This window comes from Urocitellus parryii, chromosome 4 (genome assembly GCF_045843805.1).
Source record: "Urocitellus parryii isolate mUroPar1 chromosome 4, mUroPar1.hap1, whole genome shotgun sequence".
NCBI classification, from domain to species: domain Eukaryota; kingdom Metazoa; phylum Chordata; class Mammalia; order Rodentia; family Sciuridae; genus Urocitellus; species Urocitellus parryii.
Genome location: NC_135534.1, coordinates 105701886 through 105725707, shown reverse-complemented (window position 1 = coordinate 105725707; position 23822 = coordinate 105701886). Strand labels below are relative to the sequence as shown.

Sequence of the window (23822 nt, the reverse complement as noted above, 5' to 3'; positions counted from 1 at the left end):
ATGAACTACATATGTGACAGTTGCTGCTGAGAGCCATTAGCCAAGTAGGTATGACAATTTCCTTGCCAGCATACCCCCATGTTGCTTAGAGGAAGGACTCGTGGACATTTGCAGTGGACATTTGCAGTGACATTGCATGTATGTTTGAGAAAGGTGACCCTGCTCAAGGACCAGGGTGGATCCGGGTTTAGGGAGGATCCTACTGGATTAGGGCGGTTCCAGGTTTAAAGTGTACCCTGCTGGGAATAGGGTGTATCCTGCTGCCTCCGGCACACCCACTCCTTGAGTTCCTGTTGAGTTCTTGTGGGATTCAGAGAGTATTTGGGATTCAGAACGTGGATTTTGCCCAGAACGTGTGTAGAGTGCCGGTGTGAGTTCGGGAATAAAGAATTGCTGTTTGAATCTACAAGGCTGTGAGTGGCTCGTGATTTTGTGCCCAGCCAGACTGCGGCAAGTTGCAGACGCCTTTAAGTCCTGATGCACCAGGTTCTGAGCAATTATTGCCTTCCATAGTACCCTGGGTGTTCCCCCAGCTTGGATAACAAGGCGTGGCTCTGGGAGTAGGTGTCACCTGCTGGGGTTGAGTTTCACCCACCTGTTCCTTTGTGATCCTTCCCCTTTGCCCTTTTTGGGATAGGACATTCCATGGAACCTCCCCTTGTGTGTCCCCTATATAAGAATAAAGAATTCCAGTGGCTCTCTCCCTTTCCGTGGCCCTTAAGGTCGAAGAGCCGTCATGGGTTTTGAAAAGGTACTTCTGTGCGTTTGTGTGCTTTCTTTGTCATTTTCTGAAGCTATTGGTATAGTCCGATTTTGTGAACCCAGCATGAGGGCGCCACTGGGTAGGTGGTGATACGGAAGAGTTCTTAGCGTATAACAGACGCTTAAAACACACCTTTGGAAGGAAAAGGACCAGAAAGTAGAAGCAGTAATAGCAGCACAATTCCTGAACAGAATAAATAAAAATAAACCTGTACTAGATACATTTCAGAGAAACCACAGAACATGGACAACAGAGATGATTTTAAAAGTCACCTGACAGATCACCGGGGGCAGAGGCAGGGGGTGGGGGTGAGGGGTGTCCAGGAAGCAGAACTCTCCATAGCAGCCATAGAAGGCAGAGCCACTGGAGTTCAGATTCAAAGTGCTGACGTCAAGAAATAACTCACGCTGGAATTCAGACCCCACAGAGCCATTCGGGAGGGTTCCTGTTCCCTACTGCTGTTTGAAGGCACTCCAAGATGCCACAGCGCGAAACCCACTGCCACCTCCTCACTCAGGGCACAGTCACTTGTCTGGTCAGGGCTCAGCTGGGACGTCCTGCTGTGCTGTGTGGTGTTGGGGGTGGGGGGTGGCTCAACTTGGGCCATAGATCCGACAGCCTCACTCACAAGTGTGGTCCTCAGTGGAAGGGGCTGGAGTCGTTGGTGGCTGGCTGCCATCTCTCTCCCCTTGTTGGCTTTCATCTTTCAGGTCCACTTTTTTAAAGAGAGAGGAGAGAGAGAGAGAGAATTTTTTTTTAATATTTATTTTTTAGTTGGCGGACACAACATCTTTGTTGGTATGTGGTGCTGAGGATGGAACCCGGGCCGCATGCATGCCAGGCGAACGCGCTACCGCTTGAGCCACATCCCCAGCCCTGGACTTGGTTTCATGATGGTTGGATCCCAAGAGAGTGAAAATGGATGCTGCCAGACCGCCAAGGCCAAGGCCTGGACCGTCCACCTCCTATTGGTCAAAGCAAGTTACGAGGCCAGCCCAGACACTTAGGAGAGAGAAAATCAATTCTGCCTCTCCTTGGGAGGAGTGGGGGCGTGCACAGGGCAAAACTGGCCGCCATAACCTCCACAGGTCATCCCAAATGGAGTGCAAGCAAAAAAAGGACCTTTTCAGATGAAGACTGGAAGAGTTTCTCCCAGCATCACCAACGGCAGAACTACTGAGATATTATGGTGAGAGAAAGGAAATGGAGCTCAGGAGTGAGATGTAAAAACAAACCAGTGGAACCTATGGATAAACTAATGTGGGCACCGCCGTGGAGAACCATATGACGATGATCCGGGGACAGTGAGAAGCCAGGAGTGACCGGGCCAAGTCCCACTCCCCATAAAGACCGTCCCTGATTAATTTTAGTCTTGTCAATAGAGGCAAGCACTTAGAATAGGAATGAAATCCAGCACTTCCAAACCAAAGAAGAGAACAGATGAATGAAACTTACAAGTGATAAGAGTCTAAAGAAATTCAAAAGGAGTAGGAAGCAAGAGAAGGGAAACTCAGAAAAGGGAAAATCAAACTCAGATAATCATCATCATCATCATCAAAATAACCTTAAATCACTTAAACTTCTACATTAGAAGGCATTAATGCTCAGACTGAATTTGTGTATTATGATAGCTAAGTCTCAAAAACATACAGCATTGAAAAAAGGCAGCAAACTGGCAAATGATAGTCAAATACCTTGTCCTCCCCCCCCCAGTACCAGAGATTGAAGCCAGAGGCACTTTACAGTGAGTTACATCCCCAGTACTTTTTATTTTTTATTTTAAGACAGGGTCTCACTAAGAGTTACTCAGGCTGGCCTTAAACTTACAATCTTCCTGTCTCAGCCTGCTAAATTTCTGAGATTACAGGTGTGTACCACTGTACATAAGGTTTTTAATGAAGCAAAGCACTGTGACAGTTCCTCAAAAATTAAACTGAGCACCAGTCATGGTGGTGCATACCAATGATCCCAGCGGCTCGGGCGACTAAGGATCACAAGTTCAAAGCCAGCTTCAGCAATTTAGTGAGACCCTAAGCAACTTAGCAAGACCCTGTCTCAAAATAAAAAAAATAAAAAGGGCTGGGGATGTGGCTTGGTGGTTAAGTGCCACTGGGTTCAATCCTTGGTATTAAAAAAAAAGTCATTAAAATGGTAAATTTCATATTATGTGTATATTTTACCATGATGAAAACCATGCTTTGTTCCTCACCAAGCTCTGTTCACAGACATACACATATCCAAGAGCAGCATAACTGTTAGGACAGAATGCTGATCTGCAGGCTCAGGAGGCCAGTCATGTCCAGGACAAGGAGCAAGATAAAGGAAAGGGAATTCAGGATATTTTGGGTGGAGCTGTGATGTTTCCATTCCAAAATCAGAATAAGTACCCCTGAGATCAATCTCCACTTAAAAAAAAAAAAATCCAAAATCCAGAATCAAATCTGAAGGAAAGAAGACAAAGCCAGGTGGTAGGCACATTTGTGTTTCTTATATTCTAAACATTCCAATATGCCTTGAAGATTCATAATGTAAAGAAGATTTTATCCATACCTGTCGGGTTTCTGTTCTCGCAACTAAAAGGCTCAGGGGTCACTCCAGTTAAACTGGGCTAACTGGGCTGCACGAAATAACCACACAAGAGACACAAATACCTTTTTCTTTGGGGTTGCTGTGACGGCTCCTCTGACCTTAAGGGTCCGCAGAAAGAGAGAGAGCGAGAGCATGCGCTGACCCTTTTTATTGTGGAGAAGCTATTCAAATGAGGCAAGGGGTCAGGTTTCAGGGGGCTGAGTCTGTCTTCATGATGTCCACTGTCAGCAGGTTGACTGACACCTGGGTAGGCCACACCCAAGGGCACAGTAAGAGAAGGGGACACACACAAGGCACTTCCATGGAAGATTCTATCCTAAACAGGGCAAGGGGTTATATTACAAAGGAACAGGTGAGCATAGCTTCACCCATGGGGCTGTAGCAAGACACACCCATTTCTGTGACTGAGTGCCTCAGCACCCAGCTGGGGAGTGTAACTCAGTCACCCATAAGGTTGGCCTCCCACACATACCTGGTTAAGTTGAAGGGAAGGGGCCCTGCAACCATCTGCACAGCGGAGATTGACCAGCTTTTTAGAGACTCTAAAGTAGAGAGCTACTTTCCTATAACCCTTTCCGTATTTTTTTTCTTTTTGTAGTACAGGGGATTGAACTCAAGGGCACTTGACCTCTGAGCCACATCACCAGCCCCATTTAGAGACAGTGTCTCACTGAGTTGCTTAAATGCCTCCTTTTTGCTGAGGCTGCCTTTGAACTTGTGATCCTCCTGCCTCAGCCTCCTAAACTGCTGGGATTACAGTCTGTGCCACCATGCCTGGCATCTTTCTCTTTTCTTTTAACAAAGGGTCTCACTAAGTTGCCTGGGCTGGTCTTGAACCTGCAAATACCCCTGCCTCAGCCTCCTAACCAACAAGTAGAGGCAGTTACCATTATGCCCAACATGATAAGTCTGTGTGTGTGTGTGTGTGCGCATGAGTGTGCATGTGTACATGTGCATGTGCCCGAACACGCACATGTGTGTACTGAGGGTGGAACTGGGCCTTGTTGCCTGCTAGACAAGGATGTAACACATCCTGTCCAGGAAGGCAGAACCTGGTGGCCTCAACACCTCCCGAAAGCCTACCTCTCAATACTACTGCATTGGCATTGAAGTTTCAACAATACTTTTGGAGGGACACACTCTTCAAACCACAGCACAAGGAAACAAAAGTCAAGGGAGTTGGTCACGCCTGGACCTCCCCTTCATGAGAAGAGTCCTTCATGATGAACTGAATGACATTAGACAGGGACTCAGAAATGGGTGACGCCACACAAGTCTCTGGATATGCAAGTTCATGACAATTCTAAGAGCTGGAATTACTTTGGTTGTCTACGTGGAAGGGACTAATTTAGAAAAAACACTCAATTAAGAGTCTGTGATACCGAAAACATTGTGTATGCCCAGGTGGCTTTGTGACATCAACAACCAAGGGGGATGGGGTCAGGGCTGCACATTAGAATATTATTGTTGGGGCTGGGGTTGTGGCTCAGCAGTAGAGCGCTCACCTAGCACATGTGAGGCCCTGGGTTCAATCTTCAGCACCACATAAAAATAAATCAAATAAAGGTATTATATCCAACTACAATTTAAAAATAAATATTTTTTTTAAAAAAGAATATTATTGCTGTAGATTCACATCAGACTTGTATCTTCCACAGTTTAAGTGGAAACCCCATGGGAATCACAAAGAAAGGGCCAGAGCACACACCCCAAGTTGGTGATAGGAATAGAAATGTTCTACTCCAAAAACTTGCCCTGGCCACCCCTCCATTCCTCCAGGCTGATATCTCTGGACATACATCCGTCCCTGCTCTCCTCACCCCATAGGATGTCTGGCTCACTGCTCAGCACCCCTGGAAATTCATGGTGGCTGAAGAGCCCATCCCTGGGTCAGGATTCTCAAAGGGACAGTCCTGTGGAGCTGCTCAAGAGATCAAGCATCACCTTTGGAAGACGGAACTCCTTGCATGTTACGGTCAAACTAAGAAGCAAGAGCAGCTCCCAAGCTGTTCTGGGGGAGGCACCCACCCATACCCAGACTCCCATCCTGGTCTGTACCACGGGGTCTCCTTGAGCTATTCTGGGTGTCTCCCCAGGAGTACGCTAGCTGATGGCTCCTCCTGTCAATGGTTCCCTTCTGACATTGGCAGCCGGGCACCATCTGTGTCAGGTCACACACAAGGTCCACATTTCTGCCACCAGGCAGCTCAGAGTCTTGTCCATTGGAACACTTTGAGTCACGTGTTGCCCTTGGTGGACCTTAGTAGGTCTCTAAAGTCACTACCAACTTACACATTCCCATAACGACATTACCACCCACTCTTCTGATGCTGCGGGGAGGAGGCCAAGGAATGAAATATCTGATCATTGATGGAGCACCAAATTTATGATAAGATCTGGGAGAGATGGAAATGTATTAGGAACTTATTGAAAAGCACGTCTACCCCAGGAACCTGGGAGAAAGAGCAGAGAAGGCAGCACAGGGGCAAGTGTCCCAGGAAGGTCCCTAATGTCTATTCCCATGGAGCGGAGAGGCCACTGGAGTCTGGCGGCTTGGATTGCGTGAGGCAGCAGGCACAGCAGGTTGCTCGACCCCCTCCAGCAGATGCAGCTCCTCCTAGGTGAGACCCCATGGGATCTGACTAAGGACACAGATAAGTGAATAGGCAAAAGTCAACCACCCCATGGCGCCCAGATTGGCCTAAACCTCACAGCACCCCACAAGTGTGCACGGAGCTGATCTGTGCTTTGGAAAAGGACACCAAGCAAAGCACAGGTGAGATCAAAGGCAGCAGCGCCCCTCCTACTTGGCTCTGCTGGTGTCTCAGCTGTGTGCCCCCAGGGAGCCACTCTACTCCTGAACCACCTTCTGTGGCCCTGCCCTCCACTGGGGGGAGTCACTGGGTCCAAAGGTGCAGGTGGTGTGTGTCCTCCTGGCCCGGGAGCCACTGTTTGTTTTCAGGGCCCGGCTTTGCCCCCACCCCCCCACCCCCGGCAGTGGAGCATGAGGTAGGTCGCTATGACTTCATCAAATGGGCGGTTCGTCACCGACACCCAGGTTTCCTGCAGCCCATAACCCAGGTCCAACATGGACAGCAAGATGTGGGATCTGGGTACTTGGGGAGCAGCTCAGCAGGAGGACTCACCCTGGCTCAGCCAAGGGTGCCCCAGGATCTGCTCTAGCATGGGCCTGTGCTTGGCCTCCATGGTCAACATCTGGGAGATGAGGCTTCGCACCTTAATGGACAGGTTGGAGGGGAGGGTGTACCTGGCCTGCAGGACCTGCTTCTTGAGCTGCGCCAAGGTGGTGCCGTTAAACAGGAGGCACCCCATGAGCATATGGTACAGGAGGATACCCAGGCTTCAGACGTCCACCACGGGGCCTACGTACTCCTGCCCCTGGTACAGCTCTGGGGACCAGGAGGTAACAGTGGTACAGAACACGTCCAGCTACTGCCCAGCCATGAAACTGCAGACCAGGACAAATTCACAGAGCTTGATGCTGCCTCTGGCAGGATGTTGTCTGCCTTCAGGTCCCGGTGCACCATGCTCTGTGCAAGGCAGTAGCTCCAGGAGTACACAAATGTGCCATAACTTGAGCCTTGTAAAGACCCCATTCTATGTCCTCTCAAGCAATGTAATTCCTCCTCCTTCCAACTCAATTGACTGGCGTCAAAAGCTTGGTGGCACTTCACTCACATCAGCACACTGGAACAAAATGCTCTGCCCCCTGAGACCCATGGCCACATTCCTAACATCTGGGAGCCTGAGAGGAAGGGCTCCTCCAACATGACTTCCTCACAAGTTCCTATCACATTGCTCACCAGAACCTGCCTGGAACCCAGAAGGCAGTGGGTTGGTATTTTCAAAGTGATGAAGGGTGATCCTGTCAGCCAAGCACCCTATGGCCAGAGAGTGTCCTTTCCAGAATGCAGAGAAATCGAGGCATCCCAGATGCCTCAATCTGGATCATTTGGAACCTCAGAAACTGATTGGGATCCACTTCTGAGATCTGAGGAGTCTGAGGAGTCCAGGGTCAAGGCTCCAGGAGACCAGTTGTCTAGAGAGGCTTACTTTCTCCTTCCAACGTGATACCTTGTTGCCGTGTCCTCAGGCTGATAGAAGGGCAGAGCTTTGAACTCACCCCTTCAAGCCCTTTTCACCTCTCTTTCCTTCTCTCTTCCTTGGTAATAGGCTCTTCCCTCCTTCGGGAGCCTGCAGCAGTCCACACTGATTTGGGGATCTTGTTGACAACTCTGAGGACGAGCCTCCTGTATGCTTCTGTCTCCCCTGAAAATTTTCATGTCAGAAGACCCCACCGGCCCATCCCCACCGGACCATCTACACATCCGCACTGTAAACCCCAGGAATGGAGGGTGGAGAAACTGCCAGAGGAGCCAAGCTGCCAGACAAGCCAGGGCAGGTGGGTAGAGCAGGGAAGGCTGCCTTGTTCAGGTGGAGACCTGGAAGTGTGTTTTTCAGGCAGCAGTCAATGCCATGGAAAGGTGGTCAATGTTCCGGGTCAGGGTCTGCTGCCAGAGCTTCCTCCTTCCCTTCGAAGCTCTGCAATGGTTTCAAAGTCCCACCCAAACTCATGCTTAAATTTAATCCCCATTGAGAGGTATTGAGAGATGGGACCAGGTGGGACCTTTAAGAAGTGATTAGGTTGCAAGGGCTGTGCACACGATTTGCCTGCATTCATGAGGCCAAGTGTGGCAAAACCAGGACACGTGTCTCCAAGTCCCCTGCGGAGGGCTGCCTCAGCCTAGTGATCAAGAGCGAGCAGTCCAGGGGTGGCGGGCAGCCGAGTCTCAGATGGCTTTGGCCAAGTTCTGCTGCCCTCGCCCAGGGCACTGATTGAGGGTAGTGCGTGGGAGGTGTTAGACCGTAGTAGTTTCACAGCAGCAGAGAATTGTCTGTGAGGATGAGCTTGTCCTTTTCTGCTTTTTTATTTAGTTTTTTTCACTATTTCTCACCACAACAGAAACTGCTTATCTGCAGGTGCGCAGCTATTCTAAGAGGTGAACAGCTCGCGGCTTCCCATCAGGGCTCCGGGGGTCAGCGAGAGCCAACCCCAGACGCCGGCCTATCGGGAGGCTGCGGACCCATCCTCCAGCCAGATGCAGCTGTCCACGTCCCAAGGCGAGCCACTGGCCATCCACGCCCTTTCCCCTCCTGTCCAAATGGAGCCAAATCATGCTGTCTGATGGACTTGTTTTTGAAATTTCCAAGTGATTTCCTCATGAGCTATATATGGCATGGCGCAGGAAGATGTGTAAGACTGTGTGGCAGTTTAACACATCACTGTATGCAGACACCTCATCGTGGGGTAGTGAAGTTGAGCATCACCAGCATCCAGAGCTGGAAGTGGGTGGCCAGACAGCCCCAGCCTCACTACCCGCTCCAGAGCTCCCAGGAGTTGGTTGCCCAAGAGTGCAGATAAGGTCAGGTGTCTGGAACTGCTTTCCTCTGTGTTGGGGAAAACTGGGAAGCAGCCAATGCGCATGCTCAGCACCACCTGCTGCAGGGATATTTGGATCCATGTGAGTAGGGATTTAGGCTTTTGTTGGTTGTGTGCTAGAAGGTATCCTCTCCCTCCTTTTTCCTCCTTAAACCCCTAGAGCTGGGCTGGGGTTAGGACAGGCAGCCAGGAGCACAACAGTACTGAGACATTGGAATCTGGCTGAAAATGTCGTGGGGATGGAGGAACATGTCCTGGCCTGAAGCCACCTGGGGAAGAGAACAAGAGCTGCTCTGTTAGAAACTCCCTTCAGCCATAACACCAGAGCAGTCTGAAAACAACCAAGGGGTTTGTCTGTCTCATATAACAGGATCCCAGGGCTCTGGTGACTCACAGAGACCATAAGGGCCCAGTCAGTCTCTTTCCACCTCCCTGCTCTGCTGAAGCTTGCAGCTGTCCATTGCCTCCTGATTGCAAGGTGGCTTCTGAAGCTCCAGAACATTTCACCTGTCCTTCAGACAGGAAGAAGGGAGAGGGGTAAAAGGTGAGGAATACAGAGCCAAGTCAGGTGAATCTTTTTTTCTTTTTTTTTTTTTTAATACGGGGGATTGAAACCAGGGACATTTTTGCACTGAGTTACAGCCCCAGCTCTTTTGTTTATTTATTTATTTTTAAAATTTGAGACAGAGTCTCACTAAGTTGATTAGGGCTTAAGTTGCAGAGGCTGTCCTCAAACTTGTGATCCTCTTGCCTCAGCCTCCCAAATCACTGGGATTACGGTCATGTGCACTGCACCTGGACCAGAGGAATCTCCTTTAAGGAGCTTTCTCTGAACCCTCTCCAGGGAAAGCAAAAGGGACTTCCTCTTGCTCATCCTATGGAAAAACCAATGTCCAAAGTACAAGTGCTAGAGAGAAAGAAAGGCTCTGTTCAGTAGCCAAAGAATGGAGAAGAGAAATCTCAGCTTACAAATCAGCTTCTCTCCTGCAGGGTTGAGGGGTTAGAGACATAGGACAGGAACAAGGTAGGAGAGACAGAGGCTAAGGACTGGGGGAATATTCATGTCTTTTCTGGGAATAGATGGAGATCTTTCAGGAACTCAGGTGCCACCTCTTTTCATTCCTTCCATAGCAGCTAGGAGGTGTCTTTAACCTTAAGGGGTGACAGGCTAGGGAGACTAGGCAAGTCTAGGTCAAGTTAACCCCGTATTATAGTTTTGGACAACGCATTTCTCAAATGTTCCACGTGTCCACGTGCTGAATAGAATCTGACCAAAGGCTAAGGCAGCAAAGCAGACAGACACGATATGAAGGTAGAGATGCCAAGCCATTTCTTCCCATTCCAGCCCCCAACCAACATCTGCAGGCCGAGTGAAGAGTGTGTTTTCAGCAAAAGTGGCCTTCAGGCCAGGTGCAGTAGCATATGCTCATAATCCCAGTGGCTTGGGAGGCTGAGGCAGGAGAATCACAGGTTCAAAGCCAGCCTCAGCAACTTAGCAAGGCCCTAAACAACTCATGGAGACCCTGTCTCTACACACAATATGAAAAAAGGGCTGAGATATGCCTCAGTGGTTAAGTGCCCCCGGGGTAAATCCCTGGTAAAATAAATAAACAAACAAATAAATAAATAAAATAAAAGTGGCCTTCAGGTCCCTGGAGAGTAACCTAGGCAACTGTTACCATCATTACAGACACATCAGAGGTGTTACCAACAGCAAAACTAGTGGGAGACTAATAATGTATTGATTACCAAGTTGTGTAACTTCAAAATTGGTGATTTTTAAGCAAAGTTAGAGAGTTTATTTAGGTTTTCTAGACAGAGGTAGCTCTTCCTTAAATACATACATAGGATCAGAGGGCAATGAGACACACCCAAGATGTTGTCAAAGGGTGCTGGGCCAATAAATCCCAGCACCATTGCTGACAGGAGTGTAATTTGGGATCAGGTGGTGTTACTAGGAGAAGGAAAGCTGACCCCTTAGGCTCGCTAACAAAGCCCTGATGGCAGCTTGGAGTGGGGATGTCTCAGTCCTTCTCTTCCCAGCCTGCAATGCCACCTCAAAGTCAAAGCTGAATAAATAGTTTGAAGTGCTGTTTTTCCCATCAGTGCTGTTTCTGCTTATAAATATGTAAAAGACTGGGAAGATCAGGGTGAGCCTTAGAGGATCAGGGCACGGGCAACCCGGGGGGTGGCCAGCAGCTGGATCCTGGGGCCGAGGCCTAGTCCACATCTAGAGAAGAATGAACACAACTTATGTTTATTGGCCGTTCAAATGTATTCTGTACACTTTTTCTGTGTGAAAGCACTGTTTTTCTTTCCTTTTAAATTTGTAAGAGATCTCTACCTATTAAGGATATCATTATACACACAGCACATTGATTTAAGGGGGACACCAATGACTCAGCTAACATTCCAGGCTCAGGGGCTGGGGCTGTAGCTCAGTGGCAGAGCGCTTGCCTAGCACCCAGTGTGAGGCACTGGGATCGATCCTCAGCACCACATAAAAATAAATAAATAAAAGATATTGTGTCCATCTACAATAAAAATAAATAACAAATAAATAAATTCCAGGCTCAGGCTGGGTTCTAGGACAGAGCCCTGAGCACTGTGGAAGGAGAGGATCCCACACATAGAACCCTCTGGTGGTCATGCCCCCTCTTAAATACGTACACCACCACCCCCACACACACAGCAATTGCTCTCAGATTTACGGTTAGAATTTGAGACATTGAGACATTGAAAACTGAGAAGATAACACTTAGAAATATGCATTTCTACCTTTCCACCCACCCTCAACAAATCAGGAATATATATATTAGTTGTAGACAGATATAATATCTTTACTTATTTATTTTTATGTGTTGGTAAGGATCGAACCTAGTGCCTCAGACATGCAAGGCAAGCGCTCTACCCCTGAGCCACAACTCCAGCGCCCCCACCCCGGAACTTCTTTAAATAATAAATCCACATGCCCAACAGCAACCATCCCCTGTGGCTGAGCCCCTCATGACACAGCATTGTATGTCCAGGTCACTCCAGTCTCGGTCACTCTGAGCACACCCTACCTCTCATAGCCATCCAGCTGCTGGCTTCCTTATCTGCAACCTGTTCACCGACAACTTGGAATTTGAGTTTCACCCACAGATAAAGAGCAAAGCCTTCAATTCATAGTAAATGACCTGAAAAGGAGCTGGGACTTGCCCGAGAGCACACAGCCTGTGGTGCGGTAACTGAGGCTTCAATCGGGTCTCCTGGGATGCAGTTCTGATTTAAAACGTCTCTTGTAGGGATCTAGGAATCCTGGGGATGGCAGGGAAAACGCAGGAGAACACGTGACTTGAATTGGGGTCACCAGTGGCATCTGACTTTGCTGATACAGGCGGCGGCAGTGGGACTCCCCGGCTGGCAGGGAGAAGCCCAGGAGCCCAAGCATGGTGGGTGCCCCTGACCCCCTGTCCTGTTCCCACGGGGAGAGAGGAAGCCACGGTGGTTGAAGTGAGAACAAGAGGTCGGGCGGGTGCTGTTGGTGGGCAGAGGCGGCTGCAGGCAGCTGCAGCTCGCCAACGCCAGGCCCAGAGGCGCACTCTACACACTTGCTTCAAAATTTGCTGCCATGTGCTGAAATGCAGAAGCGTGCAGACGCTGAGGGTGAGCGCTCAGAGTCCCCGGTGTGTGCAGGCGCAGTGACTCAACTCCAGCCCCAGTCATGCACATCTTTCAGGTGCACATCCTTCAGGCAATTGGGGGTTAAATTTAAAAGAGAGAGGCCTTGTTGATCCACAGGTGGCTGTGGTTTGACTGTAGATGAGTTGTTTTTTTTTTTTTTTTTTTGTGGTCCTGGGGATTGAACCCAGGGCCTCACACATGCTAGGCAAGCATTCTGCCACTGAGCTCCACCCCAGCCCTGGTGGCTGTGGTTTGAGTGAAGGAGTAGGGGGAGGGGAGCTGAGCCTTCCTTGTCTTGTACCAGATTTTGGCCAAGTGGGAGGCTCTGCCCTGGGAGTAGAGGGCAGCAGTAACAGGTCAAGGGTCAAGCTGCAGAGGAGCAAGCCCCATGTCCAGCCCCCTCACTACAGGCCCCTGACTCTTTGCCCTCTGCAATCTCTCTTGCCCCAGGGACAACTCAAGAGAAGAGACTAGAATTCTAGGAGGCTCTGCCATCAGGCATTCTGGCCTGCTTCTGCTGCCAAGTTACCATCTTTGGGCAAGTCTGCCCTGCAGCCCTGGGAGGTTCTCTGTAAGATGCAGCCTTAGCCTGAAGGAGCCTGGGGCCCCGTTTCCCTGCACAGTTGGCACAGTGTTCAGCATGGAGCCTCCAGACCTGGGACGAGGTGAAGCAGCCTGAGAATGGCCTGTGCACAGTCCAGGAGCTGCTGACCAGAGCCTGCCCTCCAAGTCGCTCCTTGAACCACAGGACTCAAACATTCTGCCCAGTGTCCACAGCCTGGGTGTGAGAGGGGGCCAAAGGCCTCCAGAACCCCTGGGTAGGCTCGGACCTGATATTCTCTCTCTCTGTCCCAGGGCAAGTCAAACCTCCCTCCTGAGTCTTGGCTTCCATCGCCAACTACAAAGTGAGCCCATCCTGCCTCCTGCACGCAGGGCGCCGACCACTCTTCATTCCATGTGGACTTGCGGAGCTCTCCTCGCCCACCCTGACCACCTCACTAGCTCTTGCAAGAAGAGCATGAACAGAAGTTAGATAGGGAGAGAGGCACAGATCACAGTGAATGCAGCTGGGGAACTGCTCAGGGTGAACAGAGGGTGTTGGACAAGAGGAAGCAGAATAGTGTCTCTGGGGAGCAGAATAGTGGAAGGACCAATCCCTGATTGGATCAGGGAGGGGACAATCAAGGCATAAAAACTGCATGCAAAGGCCTTGAGGCACCTTTCAAAGATCAGGAAGCAGGTTCTTGTGGCCAGGATAGAGGTGAGAACAGGCTGAGTGTAAGAGGAGGAGGGGGCTCCCAGAAAGAGGAGACCCTGTCTTGTCTCCAGGGGTAGCGCTGGGATGGTGCTGAGTGGTTCGATAAGGGGATTTATTTTGAAGATTGAACTTGTTGGTGATCAGCTGTGGAGCGTGAAGGGAAAGACAGTATCTGGAACAATCAGGCTTTGTCTTGAGCAATTGCAATGAGGACTTCAGAGAGGCTGGCTGGCTGAGTGTTTTCTGTTGAGCTCACTGCCATGTGTGGAAAGAGGACCCTCCTTCTCTCAGCCATGTTTGTCACTAGACTTTTAAGACCCCCCAACAAACACACACAAACGTGTTCACATGCACACTGACACACCAGGCCTTCTCCAGTCCCTGGGAACATCACATCAGCGGGCCTGGCCCTGCCCAGGACACTGCCTGGCTCCAGGTTCCCCAGCACTCCAGGCTCCGCAGCGCCACATGCCACACAGACCTGGCAGCAGCAGGCAGTGAGTGGCCAGGCTCCGCTCCAGGTCTGCGGCTGCTCGTCCAGGTGGTCAGGGCCAGATCAGGCCAAGCCTCGGTGTCCTCAACTCCCTGCTACTGGCCCTTGAGGACCTGGCTCAACTGGATTCTGAGTAGAAAGCCGACCACTCAGCTTGGCACTGGGCAGGTGAGCAGCCTGCAGTGACTGAGAGGCTGTGGCCCCCTGTGTCCCCTTATCCTCACATCACGGCTGTCACCAACAAGCCAGATCCAAGGGGCCAGCCTCCACCCCAGTGTCTGGCCAAGAGGGAAGGAAATCCCAAACGCTTTCCCCAGGTGTGGTAGATATGGAGGAATGTGTCCCGGGAACAGCAAGGGCAGGAGCCGCGGGGGCTTGCACATCAGGTCCTCTCTGCCCTCTTCTGCCGGCTCTAGTGTGGGAGGTTCAGCGACTCTGAGGAACCAGCAGAAGAGGGTGCAGGTGTTTTCAGGTCAGGGAGGAAGGGGCTGTGCCGGCACAAACATGCTGAGCAGCTCTCAGTGCCAGGGAGCGCCAGGTCCTGGGTGAACTTGGGCAAACTGCTGGCTTCTCTTAGCCTCAGAGAAAGGGGAGGAAGTTCCCCCCACACACGGCACCAGTACCATCCCTGGTGGAGAGGCCTGGCCCAGGAGCCCAGGCAGGGGAGAGCCAGTGGGGAGCCCATGTGGCACAGGGGGCAGCACTCGGCAGCCTGGAGGTGACCGCAGTCTACGTTGACCTGAGGAGGCTGGGAAGGCTGTTGGGTTGAAACCAGGGGTTAGAGGAAGATGTTCCGCTTCAGACCTCAGAAGCTCTTTCCTTAGGACCCAAGGCAGGGCCCTGCTTGTTCAGTCCAAATGCAATGCCACCACCAGGGAACCACTCCCAGGCTGAAAGGTACAGAAACTTGCGGGCCCAGCGCTTGGCCGCCCTCAATGCCCTCCTGTGGGACGAGCAGAAAGGCGCCTGGTTCGACTACGACACAGAGAAGGGCAAGAACCTGGAGTTTTACCCTTCCAACCTCACCCCGCTCTGGGCCGGCTGCTTCTCTGACCCTGCCACCGTGGACAAGGCTCTGAAATACCTGGAGGTGAGGGACAGCTGGCCGCTCTGAGCCCCTGGAGACACTGAGCAGGGACCTGGCAGGCCAGCCACCTACCCAGTGCTGTCAGTGCCTGTCCTCGCCTGCGGGTCCCACTCAGGCCACCAGGGGACAGCTGTGAGCCAAGAAGAGGAGGGACAGGAAGGGCCCCTCTGCTCCCTGAGGGCCCAGCATCCTGGCTCCCTGCCCAGGCTCCACCCACAGTCCCAGCAATGTCTGGAACCTTCTAGGACAGCCAGGTCCTGACCTACCAGCATGGGATTCCGACCTCTCTCCGGAACACAGGCCAGCAGTGGGATTTCCCCAATGCCTGGGCCCCCCTGCAGGATCTGGTCATCAGAGGTAGGCAGGCAGGCAGGGGATCTGTGCCAGGGTGGACCCCAGCTGCTCCGGGACTGGGGAGGTGTGACTGAAGGATGCGGGACCCCTGGTCCTTTCTCTGGCTCCTCTGTTCTCTCTGCCCCGCAGCTAACACAGCCTCCCCGCTGTCCAGTATAACCAGCCCTCCTCTCCCTCCAAACCTCGGCCCTGGGTTAAGTGCAGGGTGGCCTCTGGTTCAAGAGGTCTCAGGACCCAGCCAGGCCTCATTCCCTCTGTGGGGACAGTAAGGCCCAGTCTGTTGTGCCAGGGAAGGGGGCTCTGGGGATTCAGGTTCTGCTTGGGGTGGGGTCTAGGCTTGGCCAAGTCCTCTTCGCCTCGGACCCAGGAAGTGGCTTTCCAGCTGGCCCAGAATTGGATCCGAACCAACTTTGATGTCTACTCCCAAAAGTCAGCCATGTACGAGAAGGTGAGCTGGCAGGGGTGTTCTCTGTCCCTCACCCTCCTCCCCCAGGTGAGGTGGGGAAGAGTCAGGCTTGGCAGACCCTGGACTGTGCAGCCAGGACAGTGGCGGCGCCCAGTGGCCACTGCCAGGCACTGCAGGGGCCAGAGCTTCAGGCCAGAGCATCTCCCAAGGGCTCCAAGGCTGGTTGCCTGGGGCTGGAGTGGTGGCTTGGGGACAGCTCCTGACCTACAGCTTGCCCTCTTGTCCCCAGTATGACATCAGCAATGGTGGACAGCCAGGTGGAGGAGGGGAGTATGAAGTTCAGGTGAGCGGGCCAGGGCTGAGCTGGCCAACACCTTACAACTCCTGGGCTCCACTGTCCACAAGAACCGACTTGACCCTCTGGGCCCCAGTGTGCCTTGTCTGGGGGCCCACAGGGAAGACCTGACTGGTGCTCCTTGGTACCCCTGGGGATGGGCGGGACAGAGCTCCTGGGGTAGGGAATCCCACACCCTCAAAACAGGGGCTTGGGCTCCCCCGAGATCTGGCCCCACAGGCCTTGCCTCTCTCCAGGAGGGGTTTGGCTGGACCAATGGAATGGCCCTGATGCTCCTGGATCGCTATGGTGACCGGCTGACCTCGGGGACCCAGATGACTCCTCAGGTGCTCCCCTGCCTGATGGCTGCCCTTCTGTTCCACCTCCCGCTCAGCTTCCTGCCCTGGTGACCAGGGCCTAGCAAGGTGGCCTCACAACCTGCCCCTGCCTGCTGCACTTCCTCCTCTGCCCCGTCTCCCAGCCTTCTCTGTTCACAGTGCAGGGGGCAGGGCAGTGGCCTGGAGGCCAGGTGGTGGGGCTGGGGCCCTCTGGAACCTTTGAAGGGATGCTAATCCTGCAAGGTAGAGAAGACACCGCCCCGCCTCCCGTGTACCCCAGCCCCATACAGCCTGTTCTTCCACACACTTACATAGTCCAAATGCTTTATTGTTCTGCTTATTTGTAAATGCTTACCAATACTGAAAAACACCCAGCCCGGCCCAGGCCACAGGGACACGGGGCTGGGGAGGAGGGCAGGGGAAGTGCTGTCAGAATGACTATCTGACTCTGCCTTCAAAGGATTCCAGACCTTAATGGATTCCTCTCTCAAATGCATTTATATTCCTGAGTCTTGTTGAAGACAGGTGAACAATTGGCTTGCAATTAGTGGAGATTAATTGCTGGGTGTGCTCAGGGAGAGAGCCCTGCCCAGACCTTGGAATGACTAGGCACACCCAAAGCTCTGGCCCCTCCAAGGAGTCACACCGTGGCCTTAACACCTCAGGAAGGTGCCTATAACACACAGGGGACTGTTATAATCCAGCCAGACAGTCCACACATAGGTGAACAAGTAATAATGAACTCAAGGAAGAGGAAATGCACAGATTGCTACAATATATAACCTACAATGCCTATTTTTTTCCTTTGGTACTGGGGATTGAACCCAGAGGGGCTTTACCCCTGAGCAACATTCCCAGCCCTTTTTATATTTTTACTTTGAGACAGAGTCTCTCTAAGTTGCTTAGGGCTGACATGCCCCAATAGACCTCCAGGAGCCGAATCCGATGCAATCACACAAGAGTCTTTATTGCAAGCTCGAGCCTGGACTCACAACCATTTCCTACGCAGCGGTCCCGAGAGTGAGTCCTGATCCTTAATTCAGTGAGGATTTATAGGTTTTGGGGGGATACTCTATGCGTCACAACATCACACAGCAAATCATTTCATACCACGCGAAAATCAAACATTGATTAGTACATTCACTGGCGGGAACAAGTCAGGAAGGGGTGATTGGTGAGTTTAAGTGGTGGATACATTTGAAATGATTGGTTTAGGCCGCAAGAGGTTGCGAGAGTGTATATGCTAAACTGCAGGGTTGCCTAATCAAGTTATCAATCACCGAAACTACTGGGAGGGTCACTGGGCATTTCAGGTATTTTCCCTGTCTCACTCTGATTGGTTGTCGCTATGGTCCGAATCAGGCCTCAAGTATTCTTTTGGTCTTTTCTGGAACTTGCATTAGCTGAGTCATGGACATCTGGTACAGATGAATGACTCAGCAGGGTAGCTTATGTGCCTAGGAACGGGTTTTCCAAGGACAAGGGTCATCCCCTGCCCCCCTTTGGACTGGCCCTGCTCTGAGGTAGAGGCTGGTTTCTCAAAAATGGAGTCACATCAGTTTCTCAGGGCCTTGCTAAGTTGCCAAGGCTGGCCTCCTGTGATCCTCCTGCCTCAGCCTTCTGAGTCACTAGGATTATAGGCACGCACCACCATGCAAGGTCTCAAATGTCTATTTTCTTACAAAAACAAACAAAAATCTGGGATACATGTCAAGAAAAGGGAAAGAATGATACACAGCAAAACACATTCACTCGGGCAATAGAAACTGTCTGGGATTGTAACCATGGTCCACTTTATGCTTTGAATATAGCCCTTGGTGCTCTGCCACTGCAAGTGATTTTTAAAATGATGTGTTTCTTTCTTTCCTCTTTCCCTGCTCTTCCCTGATCTCTCCCCCTTCCTGATCTCAGAGGAAACGGAATTACCTTTCTTCCCCACCCTAGGCTGGGTTATCTGTCCTTTGAGGACTCACCCACCGCAGGAAAGAAGTAATCAGGACTTTGGGGATGGTACGAGAAGACCTCAGAAATGGCTATTTCCCAACTCCAACAGAGAGCATGTGGAATGCAGCCTTTGAGTCACCTCTACAAAAGCCCCCTCACAGCCTCTGGGACAGGAGTGCCCCAAGGTTCACCTTTGCTAGCAAAGCAATCAACTTTCTTTCTCCTTTTTCTCAAAATCGTGTTCTCATTATTGGACCAGCACCCAGGACAAGGACCGAGATTTCCACCACAGGATGTTGTCCCAGTGTTGGAGACTCTAGGACTTGAAGAAATAAATGACAGAAAGATGGCAACTCACACCACATAAAGAATGCTGATGGGAAGACAGAGCCTGAGGAAGAACCCAGCAGGGCACCTTGTTTCTGGTCTGGCACGTGAGGGTCACTCCATCAAAACAAGTAAACGTTGAACAACAGAAAATCGACAGTTTCTTAGATCTGCCAGAGAATCAAGGTCACGGGCAAGCCGCTGCTCTCCAACACTGGAAGGGCAGACTGGCAGGTACGGAGACCCCACAGCTAGCTGACCAGGAACCTCAGCAGTCATGTCTAGCCTTCAACAAAAAAATCCTGGGCAGGGCAGAGGGAGGAGGGGAGGAAAGGAGAGGGCTAATGGGAATTGGAATCGAATTCCTTGTCTGTATAATTGTGTCAAAAGGAACCCAGACACGATGTAGAAATATAATGCTCTAAATTTAAAAAAGAAAAAAAAGAAGAAAGAAATGAGAAAGGAAGGACGGAGGGGGCTCAGGGAGAAAGAAATGAAAAATGCCCAAGCAGGGCTGGGGACACCAAGGCAGGGCTGGGGACGTGGGTCAGTGGTAAAGCACTTGCTTCGTATGCACAGGGTCTTATGTTCAATCCTCAGCACCTAAATAAATAAGTAAATAAATAACAAGGCCTAAAAAAAGGCGAAAACAGTTTGAAGAAACCGGTAAAGTATCTGAACCAGACTTGGATAGAGCAGCGTGCTGGAATTTTCAGACTGTGATAACTATATGCTAAGGGTTCCAGTGGAGAAGGGAGACAACGTAGAGAACACTTAAGGCAATCATAACAGAACGGAGAAAATTCAAAGGAAGAATAAAGGAGATGCTGCTGTACACTTTGTCCCTCCAGGGGTCCGTGTGCAGAAGGCTTGATGCTCAGGTGGCATTGTTGAAGCAGTGAAAACTTTATAGGTAGAACCTAGACTGAGGTTCTCAGGTTAATTGTAGGGTGTGCTCTTAGAGGGGGTTGTGGGGCCCCAGTTTCTCTCTGGCTTCCTGTTTGGTGATATAATCTCTTTCCCCCACGCTTACTCTGCCATCCACTGGGGAGCCCTTGCCAGAATCTGCACCATGCTATTTGGACTTTCTGCCTCCAAATCTGTGAGCTAAAGCTCTTTTCTTTATAATGTTAGCCTGCCTCAGGTATTCCATTATAGTAACAAAAAGGAACCCAATAAATTTAAAAACACTGTAACAAGTGAAAAGTGCCTTTGATGAGCTTATTTGACTGGACATGGCTGAGAATCAGTGAACTTGAGGATATGTTAACAGAAACCTCCCAAACTCACCTTTTCATTTATTTGCTGCCGTAGTCTCTCAGGGATCTGAGCAGTTAAACATGAGGGATAAAATAATATTGAGCCACTGTAAATTGGGGTGAAGTAACTTTTCTCTCTTCTACATGGTCTAGACATTGTTTTTGGAAGAAAAAGAAAGAAAGAAACTTCTGAAACTCAAAGACAAAGAAAAAAGCCTGAAACATAAAAAATACTCAAGCACTGTAGGACGACTACAAAAGGTGCATCATATATTTCGGAAAACAGAAGAAAAAAGAGGGAAGAGGACGGAAGAAATATTCGAAAAAATGATGAGAGTCTCTCAATATAATATCAGACACCAAACAATGGATTCCGGAAGCTCAGAGGACACCAAGTAAGATAGACACCTCCAAAATCTACACCTAGGCCTTTTAGATCCACACTCACAAATTCAAAGTTAAAGAGAAAAATCCCAAAAGAAGCCAGAGGAAGGAAACACCATGCGTAGCTAGAAGAAGAATTAAATCAGAATTCTTAGAAACCCGAGCAGTGGAAAGAGAGCAGAGTGAAATATTTAAAGTGTAAAGAGAAAAATAAATAAATAAATAAACCCCATCAACCTAGAATTCTTTATCTTATGAATGGATCCTTCCGATGAAACGAGATGAAATGAGAACTTACACAGACAAAAAATTGAGTCCTGGGGCAGGAGAGCTACTTTGCACGAAGTGTTTAAAACGAAACAACAACAAAACTTGCACAGGAAGGAGCTTCATGCAGGCCAGAGGCTGAGACAATATAAACTAGGTAAGAGCATTAGAGAAGGAGTGACGGCAAAATCAAAACTTTTTTTAATTGTATATCGTCTGGGGATCAAACCTGGAGCTTCACACACACTAAGCACACACTCTACCATCTTGGGCCCTATTTTTCTTATTCTGACCACAGCCACATAGTCAGTGATTGCAGTCAGTGGATAAGTGAGATGAAAGGCCCAGGGCAGCCGGGAGGGAGTCAGGCTAACTCGGTTATTGTGTTCTCACAGCCCAGGAGGTGGCACCGTATTTATTTGAGTGGACTCTAACTTGTCAAAATTTGTCATAGACAGTGAACTCAGTGATTGAAGGAAATTCATAGCACGGAATGCATTTATTAGAAAAGAAGGAAGATCTAAAATCAATAGTCTAAGCTTTCACCTTAGAAAACTAGAAAGAGCAAATTAAATCCAAAGTAAGCAGAAGAAAACAAATAATGAAAAATAGAGCAGAAATCAATGACATGAAAAACAGGGAAGCAAGAGGGAAAATCCATAAAACCTGAAGCTGCTTCTTGAAGACTTCATTATAACTGATAAGTCTCTAGCCCAAGCCAGGCGTGGTGGAGCACACCTGAATCAACTCAGGGAACTGAGGCAGGAGGATGGCAAGTTCAAAGCCAGTCTCAGCAATTTAGTAAGGCCCTAAGCAACTCAGTGTCTCAAGATAAAACAGAAAAAGGTTGTGGACGTGACTCGGAGGTTAAACACTCCTGGGTTCATTCTCTAGCACCAAAAGGAAAAAGGAAAAAGTCTGTAGCCCAGCTGTGAAAAAAAGACATGAATTACTAATGTCAGAAAAGCAGGGGCTGGGGAGGTGGCTCAAGCTGTAGCACACTCGCCTGGCATTTGTGCGGCCCGGGTTCAATCCTCAGCGCCACATACCAACAAAGATGTTGTGTCCGCCAAAAAATAAATATTAAAAAATTCTCTCTCTCTCTCTCTCTCTCTCTCTCTCTCTCTCTCTCTCACACACACACACACACACACACACACACACACACACATACTCTCTCTTTAAAAAAAATTAAAAAGAAAGAAAAGCAATAGGAACATCACCACTGATCCCACAGACATTAAAAGTATAGCAAAAAGCCAGGTACAGTGGCTCACACCTGTCATCCCAGCAGCTTGGGAGGCTGAGGCAGGAGGATTGTGAGTTCAAATCCAGCCTCAGCAAACTTGAGGTGCTAAGCAACTCAGTGAGACCCTGTCTCTAAATAAAATACAAAATAGGGCTGGGGAGGTGGCTCAGTGGTTGAGTGCCCCTGAGTTCAATCCCCGAAACCAAAACCAAAAAAAAGTATAACAGAGAATGTTGTGAACAACACTATGCTCACAAATTTGATAACATAGATAAAATGGGCCAGTTCTTTGAAAGACAAACTTTGCCAAAACACAAACAAAAAGAAAGTATTTGAATAGGCCTATAGCTATTAAAGAAATGGAATCAATAATAAGAGGCCAGGCCCAGATGGGTCCACAGATAAATTCTACAAAATGTTTTAGGAAGAAATTATACAAGTTCTCTACAATCTCATCCAGAAGACAGAGGCAGAGAAACTATTTCCTAACTGGTTGTGAAGTTAGCATTACACCAACACCAAAACCAGACAAAATGTTGTAAGAAAGGAAAACAACAGATAAATATCTCTCATAAATATAGAAGCAAAATTCCTCAAGAAAACTATTTGGCAATTGAATCCAACAATTCATAAAAGGAACAATACACCACCACCTCTTGGGATTTATCCTTCCTATGCAAGGCTGGTGAAAGTCAACTAATGTAATTCAACACATTCATCCACAGGCTAGAGGGAAGAATTGCATAACTAGGTCAATAGATATAGAAAAGGTATTTGGCAAAATACTTTGTAGTCCCAGAGACCTGGGAGGCTGAAACAGGAGGATCCCAAGTGTAAAGCCAGCCTCAGTAACTTAGCAGGGCCCTCAAATGTTCTCTCTGATATGCAGATGCTGACTCACATTAGTGCACTGGAGAGTGGAGGTTCACTGGATTGGATAGAGGGAGAAGGGGAAAGGGAGGGGGCTGGGAATGGGAAAGACAGTAGAATGAATTGGACGTAACTTTCCTGTGTTCATAGGTGAATACACAGCCAGCGTAACTCCATATCATGTACCACTGCAAGAATGAGAAGTTATACTCCATGTATGTATGATATGTCAAAGACTAAGAAGAACAAATAAAAAAAGGATTCTTGGCTGGCAGGTTTTCCTTAAGTACTTTAAATATGCCACTGGCTCCCTTGTTTCTGATGCAAAGTCAGATATTACTTGTGTTGAGGTTTTCCTGTGATGAGTCATTTCTCTTTTGCTTAAAGCCAGAGAGTTTAAAATACAAATTTGTAGAGCTTGAATCTAATGAAGAAGTCCCCCATGAACTCAGTTGCTGCAGCAGATTGAAGGGCACCGTGGGTCCTAGTGGGTCACTTTGCTTGGGCAATTGGTACTCCTGGGGCATCTCTGGAGGTCTGCGTTGTTTTGCTTTGTTTAGTTGTTGTTTCTGTTTTGGGGGAGAATATTGGGGATTGAACTCAGGACTACTCGACCACTGAGCCACATCCCCAGCCCTTTTAAAAATATTTCTTATTTAGAGACAGGGACTCACTAAGTTGCTTAGGGACTTGCTAAATTGCTGAGGCTGGCTTTGAAGTTGAGATCTTCCTGCCTCAGCCTCCAGAGCCACTGAGATGACAGGCATGCACCA

General features: G+C 49.5%; 1 long non-coding RNA gene and 1 other non-coding gene across 2 annotated transcripts; both read left to right on the top strand.

Annotated features, from left to right (window-relative positions):
- Positions 1-16016: 16016 nt before the first annotated feature.
- On the top strand, positions 16017-16943 carry LOC144254152 (uncharacterized). The gene is made up of 3 exons (XR_013343435.1): positions 16017-16119; positions 16367-16420; positions 16669-16943. It is a non-coding gene; the product is annotated as an uncharacterized LOC144254152 (long non-coding RNA).
- Positions 16944-20310: 3367 nt separating this feature from the next.
- Positions 20311-20438, top strand: LOC113188194 (small nucleolar RNA SNORA20). Its single transcript, XR_003301511.1, has one exon. It is a non-coding gene; the product is annotated as a small nucleolar RNA SNORA20 (small nucleolar RNA).
- The last annotated feature ends 3384 nt before the right edge of the window (positions 20439-23822 follow it).